Source organism: Phoenix dactylifera, unplaced genomic scaffold, assembly GCF_009389715.1.
Source record: "Phoenix dactylifera cultivar Barhee BC4 unplaced genomic scaffold, palm_55x_up_171113_PBpolish2nd_filt_p 000383F, whole genome shotgun sequence".
In the NCBI taxonomy this organism is placed as follows: Eukaryota; Viridiplantae; Streptophyta; class Magnoliopsida; order Arecales; family Arecaceae; genus Phoenix; species Phoenix dactylifera.
In genome coordinates this window covers 142,317-151,431 of record NW_024067830.1, presented here as the reverse complement: position 1 = coordinate 151,431, position 9,115 = coordinate 142,317, and positions in this window count along the sequence as shown.

The following is a 9,115-nucleotide window of genomic DNA, read 5'->3' as shown; positions in this document are numbered from 1 at the left end:
TCCGAACTTGGTACTAGCTTTCTTACATTATAGTAATATTATCCTATATCATATATTTATGTATTAATACATATTATATTTTATTATGCTCTGTTGTATAATACTATACAATATCCTTTATGGTCATTCTGTCATACCAAAAATACTTTTTCAGTTTGTTTACCAAACACATATTAAAGTTTTACTACACTTTAGAAATGTAGTTACTAAATAACCAATAGCTTTTTTATAAAAGCTCTACTCCAAAAAACTTTACCTCTAAAAACTCTACTGCCAACAACTTTGTCAAATGGAGCTATGCTTGTGCGCACCAACCCGTGCTATTTGGTTTGTCACCACTCTTCTCTATTTCATTTGAACGAGACTCCACCAGTACACTCCACAATACATTTGGACGGAATAGAAAGAGCACGAAGACTATGCAAATTGTCACTAAAAAATGACAAACAATATAGTATTAGCAACCACCCTATGCTATGCCCAGGAAACTTTTAAAGCAACCTATCAATTATCGTTTTTCATCACAATAATATGTTAAACATTTCAAATATATGTTATTAATATTTAACATGAATAAATATTATATATGTGCTTATGTTTTATATGACCCTCCATATCTTTAATTACATTTCAAAATACTAAAATTTCTTACTCCATTTGTCTCATTTTATGAACAAGGTCATGGGGAAACAATTAATAAAAGAAATCAGGAAAAAGAATTATATATCGTAATGCAATGCTATATACCCATATATCATGTTATTACATTATAATATATGCTTTGCTGCTTTCCAAACATTATCATATTATTTTAGGGTTACTTTTCCAAGCCACATTGAGAAGTACTTGAATGTTGGATGCCCTTCATGTTCCAATTTAGGTCCAACACTAACATAAGGTTAGACACTAGCTAAACTATCCTGTTTATCTTTGCTAGATAAATTCTGTCCTTGAATTTCGTGCTAAGATTTAATAACCACGTAAATAATCTTCTTAACTAGGCAAAATCTCTTTGTTAGAATGGTAAATTTATGGAGATATTTATGATATATGTTTTTAGAAAAATGGAAAAGTAAAGTTCCATTGATATCTTCTTTTCTTATCAGAATTAAAGTTGCAACAAGTTTATCTGTGTTTATCTAATAGTTATGAGGAACCAATTTGATATCACGAAGATTACCTCATATATTGATTTAGCTATCAGAAAGGGTCAGAGAAAGTTGGTGAAAGATAGTTTAATCATATTCATATGAACCATGATTTTATGTTTTATTAAACATGTAAGAATGATGCTAACAAGAAAATTGGAAATGCAAACATTATTTTATTGCATAAAATTTAATGAACATAAAAAAAAAAGCACTAATTAAGATATAGATAGATTTCTGAAGACAAATATATCAAACAAAAGCCTAAAATAGTAGAAGCAAACTGATCACACGCTATGTTGATACAAAACTGATTGAGTTATGGATTTTGTGATCAAAGTAAGTGCAATCCTTTGATTATAAAAATAGTTACATTAATAAATATCTATGAATAGTCTAAATGCAGTTATGAAGTGTTGTTTCTCTCCATAATAATGTTATAATATTTAAGGAGAATGACGAAGGGAAAAATGAATATACAAAGTAGGGTATATCCACTTCTTTAAAGAAAAAGAAACAAGAGTAAAACAAAAAAAAGGCATGTATTCGACCCATCATGCTAAATTAAGCTAAGCAGGAGAGAGGAGTGGCCATGTGATGGCTGCAAAACCAATCCAAATAAAGAACCTCCACGGGGGAATGACAACACCCACCATTTTCCGAGAGAGAGAGAGAGAGAGAGAGAGATGTGTAAAAGCACTTTGCCGATTCCTTTGGATGGAAGTAAAAGGGAACAATTGTAACAAAGCTAGAGACTTAATATTTTTCTCATAATCAACAAAAATAAGGGCTTCTTGAACCTATGCAAGTGCTGGGCAGCTGTAATTTTCGTTTTAATTGCTCGATGGGCTTCTTTCTTTTTGCATTTATGCCCTTACAATTTTGGGGTAAACTAATGTCCGGTACCCCTTCCATTGTTGACGTAATATCTTTCATTTAGGTTGCAAGTGCCAGGGAAGGACTGATATGATATTTCAACAGATGTTAAGGGCATCACAAATTCTAACTTAGATTTTTAAAAAATTCCTCATATGCTTTAGTGCCCTCTAGATATAAATGGCGCAAAACAGTATATAAAATACTATTTTAGATATTAATTTTAATATATAATAGTTAAAAAGATCTATTTATAATGGTAGAGGAAAGATTAAGAAAATATTGTTCAACATAAATATCATATAAGTAGGAATGCAAATGAGTCGGGTTGATCCGTGACCCAACCCAAACCAACCCATTTAGATATGATCCGAACCCAATTTAAGGACCTATGGTGTTGGATTGGGTTCCAAATTTAGACCCGTTCCATATTCAAGGTCAGATTTAGGTTTGCTGGGTTTTGACCTGATTCGATTGTTATCTGAATTCAATTTGGGTCTTCTGACCTATTATCCGACCCAACCCGACCCGGCCTGAAATTGGAATGCCTATCAACCTGAGGTGGGGGTGAGCATTAAGCGCTGAAGTCTATTGGTACTTAGAGGGTGAGAACAGAAAACAATTTGGGCTTCCCACTTTATTTGATGAAGAGGCATTTGATTTAATGGATATTGTTATTGAGGCACCGGAGACTCAAGTTAAACTCATGCGATAATGATTTAAAAGGCTTTATCGGTAAAGTTGATGTTCACATGGCTGATAGTGATGTTGATTTAGGTACGTTAGTTACTTGTTTCTCGGTTAAGCCTTACAATATGTGAACAGATGTTGTTTACTTATTCATGTTGATTATGTATAGGGTTTATCTTTAAGTGATTCTCAAGATATCCCACTACTTTACTTTCCGAGCTCCTCACTACAGAAATATAGAAGATGTAGATGATACATGTAGTTTTTGATATAATTATGAGTTTGGAGGACTTAATCAGTATTAAGATAGTTTTTGGAAACCCATTTCACAGACTCCTCAACATTTTTAGAAAATATTTCCTCAAATTATAGAATTCAGACAACATTCTAGCTGAACATGCTAGAATAGGAAGTGTAGATAAATTTTGTACAATCCTAATGTGAAAGTATACTAATTTTAATAAAAGGCATTTCAGAACCTATTCTACATGATGTTTGATAAGGTTCTGACCTATCTTCCTATTAATGCATGGACTCATTATTAAATAAAAAGTATGAATTAAAATTTGCAACTCATTGCCAGATGCATGGTGCAAAGTTGATGGACTCAATCTGAACCCGATCCAGACCCAAATTTTTCAAGTTAGGACCGAATTATACATGAACGAGACCTGACCTGAATGACCAGTTGAGTCAAAAATTTTGACCGTGGACCCAACTCAATGTTCTATTAGTTAGGTCTAGCTCCAACATTAGGATCCGAACAAAGATCCAGGTTAGATCGGGGTCACTCATAATCCAGTCTGATCCGATCTATTTGCACCCCTACATATGAGAGATATCTAAGAATATCTTGTTTATATGTAGCTAAGATTTTTGAGGCTACTAACTAGCTTACTTGATAAAGCCATTGGATGTCGACACCAGTTATCAGGTTCTAATCCCACGCTTATTTGCTGCCTCCTGTTCCATTTTTTTCAATGTTAATAAAATCTATTATTTTAAATGCATTGTATTGATCAATGACCATTATAGCTATAAATCAACATCCATCAAGACTCTGAGCAAGTGTCATCATAAGCTACCGTTAACTAGTTTTCACGAGTCCATTTGATTTAGTTAAGGGCCGGTTAAGAAGATTACTTCCTTGGCCTTCATAACCTACATTCAGGCTTATATGGTGTCACGGAGTGCAATTTCGGTCCACCATACTTATATATTGGAAATAAAGAGTTTTCCTGAGAGCAGGATGTTGTCCGCATTGATGTAGAAATTCATGCAAGGTGACGATCATTTATAGTTAAGCCTGCATTCAGGGGCGGCCCAATACATTTGGGGGCCTTAGGCGAACTCATTAGAAGGGGCCTTTTTTATTATTATTTAAATAATAATTTTTTTAATAAGTATAAAAATATTTTAAAATTTTTATTTAAAAATAATTCGCCTAGCTTTTTGAGAAGCAAAATTACTAATTAAACTTTTATACTCAAGATCCATTAAAATACTATTTTCAATCGATAATATAGCTAATCCATTTAATCTTTCTTGTGACATAGTTGATCGCAAATAAGATTTTATCAACTTTAATTTTGAAAAACTTCTTTCAGCAGAAGCAACTGTTACAGGTATTGTTAATAATATCCTATATGCAATGCATGCATTTGGAAAAGAATCTATTTTTTTTATAAAACTTAAAATATCAATAGGGGTACTAGTTTCTGTTTGTAAAAATTCTTTTAAAATTTTTAACTCTGAAAACAGATCAATACCATCAATATCAGAATATTCACCATGCTTTAAAAAGTTTTCAAGATTAAGACAACACTTTTTCAAATCATCTTCATTCAAAGATTTTAACTTTCTAAAATTAAACAAAAAACCAAAAATATTTTCATATACGGTAAATTGTTCAAACCTATTTTGAATTGAAAAAATAGCTTGATCTACTATATATAAAAAGTAATCAATTCTAAAAGATTCTTCAGCTGATCTTGTTATCTCATCATCATTATTTTCATCAAAATATTTTTTTCTACGGATCACACGTTTTTCACGAAATATAGGTTCTATTTCCATTTCATTTGCAATTTCTTTAGATGAATTCAAAGCATTCATGAATCCATTTTCCCTATAACTTTTCAAATAAGAAAGAAGATCTTTTAATTGATCTATAGCAACATCAATATGCATGTCTTCAGATTGTAAAATCTTACTAACTGAGTTAACAGCAAACAATATATCATACCAAATATTCATGCCTAATAAAAATTCAAAATTTTCAATCTCATATGTAGCTAAACATGTGGCTTCACTCTTTATTTTAGGATTTGGGAACAGCCGAATCTCGGGAGGTGGCCCGGTGGGAACGTGGGACTGGGAGCCTGGGAGTGGGAGCTGGGAGGAGGTCGGGTGTCGGGTCCGTCGGCCGTCGGGACTTGGAATTTGGGAACCGGGAACCCCGAGGACGAGGAGGCCGCCGGCCGGAGTGGCGGAGGAGCTGAGGTCTGAGGAGAGGACGGGGCCACCGCCGGCGCCGGTCACAGCCTCACGGGAGGCCGAGGACGGCGAGTCGGCGACGTCGGCGAGAAGAGGATGGGACTGAGGCCTCACCGCCTCGGCCCTTGGTCGCCGCGGAGTCGGATGTCGGAGGAGCCGAGGACGGCGACTCGGAGTCGGCGAGGACGCTGGACGCCGAGGAGAGGACGGAAGTCACGGGACTCTGCACGGACGCACAGTGGACTGGACGTCGGCGAGGAGAGCAGAGAGCTAGAGAGGGTTTTGCAAGCCGAATAGCCGATCTGCCCTGCCGAGTGCCGAGACCGAGTGCCGAGAACCGGAGAAGGTTCCGGCATTAAAAAGGCAGAGAAGGGGAGAGTCGGACGGTCGGAGAGAAGGGGGGAGCCGGGGAGGAAAAAGCCGTTGCCCACTTGCCCGTTGCTTGTCGAGTGTCGACGACTCGACCGCTCGACCACCGACCACGCCATCGCCCGTCGCCAGTCGCCGCAGTCGGCCTCAGCCTTTCACCGTTTTACGTCGCGTCGCCGCCGCCCAAACCCGCTGCCCACTCCGCCACTCGGCCACTCCCTCCATAGCTGATAGCCCATAGCCATAGGCATAGCCAGTCCCCTCCGCGATAGCCCTGAGCTGGAATAAAAAAAAAAAAATAAGTGGGTGGTGGCCCGTGGGGGCCTTCCCTGGGCCGGGGGCCTTAGGCGACCGCCTCGGTCGCCTAAGGCTCGAGCCGGCACTGCCTGCATTACTCTTGCTTGCATCATGTACCTCTATCTTTAAAGTTTTCTACAAGAAAATCCCATATTCTTGTTTCCACTTGGCTGCAGACCTAAACCTGCTCCTAACATTATGCGATTACATTATCTAAATATAAAAGTGATAGCATCATCATTATACATCAGCAAATGCGCATACAAAGGTGGATAGCGAGTGGCTGACATCTTGTTATTCCTAAACATATGAGTATAGCTGAAGTTGTTTATATAAGATAACAAGATTGGGGTCAAAAGCAAAGCAAAAGTGAGCAGCTTAAAGGATGAATCCCAAAAGTGAGGAGAAAAGTTAAAAGTATAGGAGCCCTATGACATCTCTCTTGATTTGATGAGGTGCTGCAGCCTTCCTCTATCCATTCTTTGTAAGCTTTAGTTATTAAGAGAAATTGATTGACAGGAAAACAAGTAGTAACCTACTCTTGAAGCCATAAACGAGTGAACAGAATAACATATCTCTTTCTCCAGGAAATTAACAAGCTTCCATGGAACCGCAGGACAATAATATATAGCTTACTCTCGGCCACAGTGACCAACTCCAAGCAGGCCCCCTGCAATTTATAATTCTACATATGCCTCGTAGACTTCTTTAAACCAGTTGGATGGCCATTCTTTTTTTTAGATGAATAAGGTTACGTCACAATACAATAAGCTAGGCTGCATGGAAGTATGCTATTTATTTAATGAGATATAGTAACAGCAGAACCACCCACTGAACTCATAAGGCCGACAATTTGGTATGGTTAATTGGCCTGGTTTGATAGACTTAATGATGCAATAATTTTTCAGTTGTAAAGGTAGAAGATAAAATGAAGGAAAAATAGGTGAAAAGTTCATGGCCGGTGGATTAGTTGGTTGAACGAATTAGATTTGACTTCTTAATTAGAAGTGCGGGTTCATGTCAGCCCTGGGATATAATTTGGAATACGCCACATAGATCAGATCTCAATCTCTCCCTAGTCTTGGTCAGATGATCTAATTGAATCTTATTTTAAAACTTTGTTTATGGTTTCCATCACTAGATGATACTTAGATTAAGATAATGAATTCTCCAACATCACACCATCCATGCTAATAAATCCTTGTGGGCTACATTCATCATATTCAACCACTCCATCTGAATGTGATATTGAGTGATGCGGTAACTTAGCCATGGCTTGTAGTGAATTCCAAGCAGCAAAGTTCAAAAAACATTGTCCCCAATGAATCCACCTAAGGAGGAGAAGCCAGGAAAAATCGTCCAATGAATCTTTGACACATGGCAGCCTTCCTCACACAAGCACGCATCCAAATGCGGAGAGCCCAATAAAGAAAGCTTCACAAGGAAAATGAGAGGTGGTCCTACTCTTATGCCAACACTAGGGGGACAAAGCTCAAGAGATTCTAAATGGTTTGTTGGAAATTACATGCTAGCCTTGCAGGATGTGGTGGTTTACAATTTCGAGGTGTTCTAATATCTCCACATTTAGTTCTGACCATGCTAGTTAATTGGTGTTAGATGATGTTCAATTCAAGCATGATGTAGTGTCTCCATATGGCAAACATGATTTTGAGATAAGAAGCATAATGCCAACCTCCAAAGCCCTGAGTCTCCTGACCCCCTTCTCATTGGTAAGCTAATTGAACTTAGTCTGAGAGGCATTTAGAAATTTCAAGAAATACCTAGCAGTGGCTTGGAAGTGCCTGTACTCCATGTTACTCCATGTTCTGGCAGCCTTTTTATATTTAACCCACCTTCTTTAGTTTCTAGTGTATGCTTCTTTTGGGCTATTCCCCTCACTTTATTGGCTTTATTCCATGGAGAATGCCTTGTCTTACGCCGACCTCTCGTTTTTGCTTTTCTCTATGATACTATATCTTTGAGTGGCCCCTCTGGAGATCCAATTGAAGCTTTTGTTTTGGTGCACAAGGCTCCTACGTATTCTGTTTCTTCTGAGAAATTTTTAACTGGGGCAGATCCATCACTGAGCTGGTGGACTAGTCCAATCAGAAAGCAAGCCAGACAAACATGCTTCCCTGGCTTCCTGCTGCTTTTTAGTTAGGACTAGTCCACCGCTAAGCTGATAGACCTGATTCAACTAATAATTTCTCATTTCTTATTAGATTCCTAGAACTGAAGGAAAGCCTCTCATGTTCGGGTAAATGATCATATTTGTGTAAAAATGGCCATGCCAATGCCCGCCAAGTAACAAGCTTTAGCTTTTTACTTCTTCAGCCACCCATGAAAATATTGTCCATCCCATGCGAGGGGTGGGCTTGTTTGAACTCCAATCTCATCTCTTACTTCTTGAGGTTCCAGTGATAGCATCTGATTGGTCCAACAAATACATGTGACACATTAGGACACATATTGCCGAGCTACCTCGCTCTTTTTTCTCATTGGTAGCTCAGCCATCCCAAATCGCTTAACTTCCTGGTCTGAAATGAAGAATATGTGGATTTTTTGTTTCATGAGATGGCGATATACGCATGATTTAAAAAGCTCGAGCACAAATTTTGTACAAGATCTATAGCATATTGGTGATAAGTATCGAGTTAATGTTTCAAAACATTTTGCAGAGGCCATCAATTTGATGCCTAACTTCTTGTTCTGTGACCTATTCTGCAAGAGACAGAGCACACCTTTAAAAACTGATCTTGCTCAAAGGCTTCATGGTTTCATGCACTAACTAACAATCCAATGAACCGAAGAGGAAGGCACCAGGACTACCACTCTCATTAATATGGTGTTGAATGACGGCCTCTTTTATAGATTCCCAACTAGAAGGTTTTGAAAGGCTGTTAGGAGGTCCCCACACCCAAGTCCCAACCGCATGATAAGGACTTCATCGGTCGGAGGACCGCAGTAGTGGAGACACCACATCCATATGATTCAAGGTGTACAGCACATTGATACATTATTCCCCCTGACTAAACATCTTGTGAGGAGAAAGAAGACACATTGCAACAAGAGTTTAACATTCAATCCTATAAATATTGGCTGGAAGGGCAGTTTTTAATTTAATTTATTTTTTTTAATATATATAACAGCAACTTATACCATACTATACATATATGAGTGCACCCCTAAAAATCAAAAAGCAAAAGTCGACGAAGGGGTGGGGGAGCAGACTCTGTGCC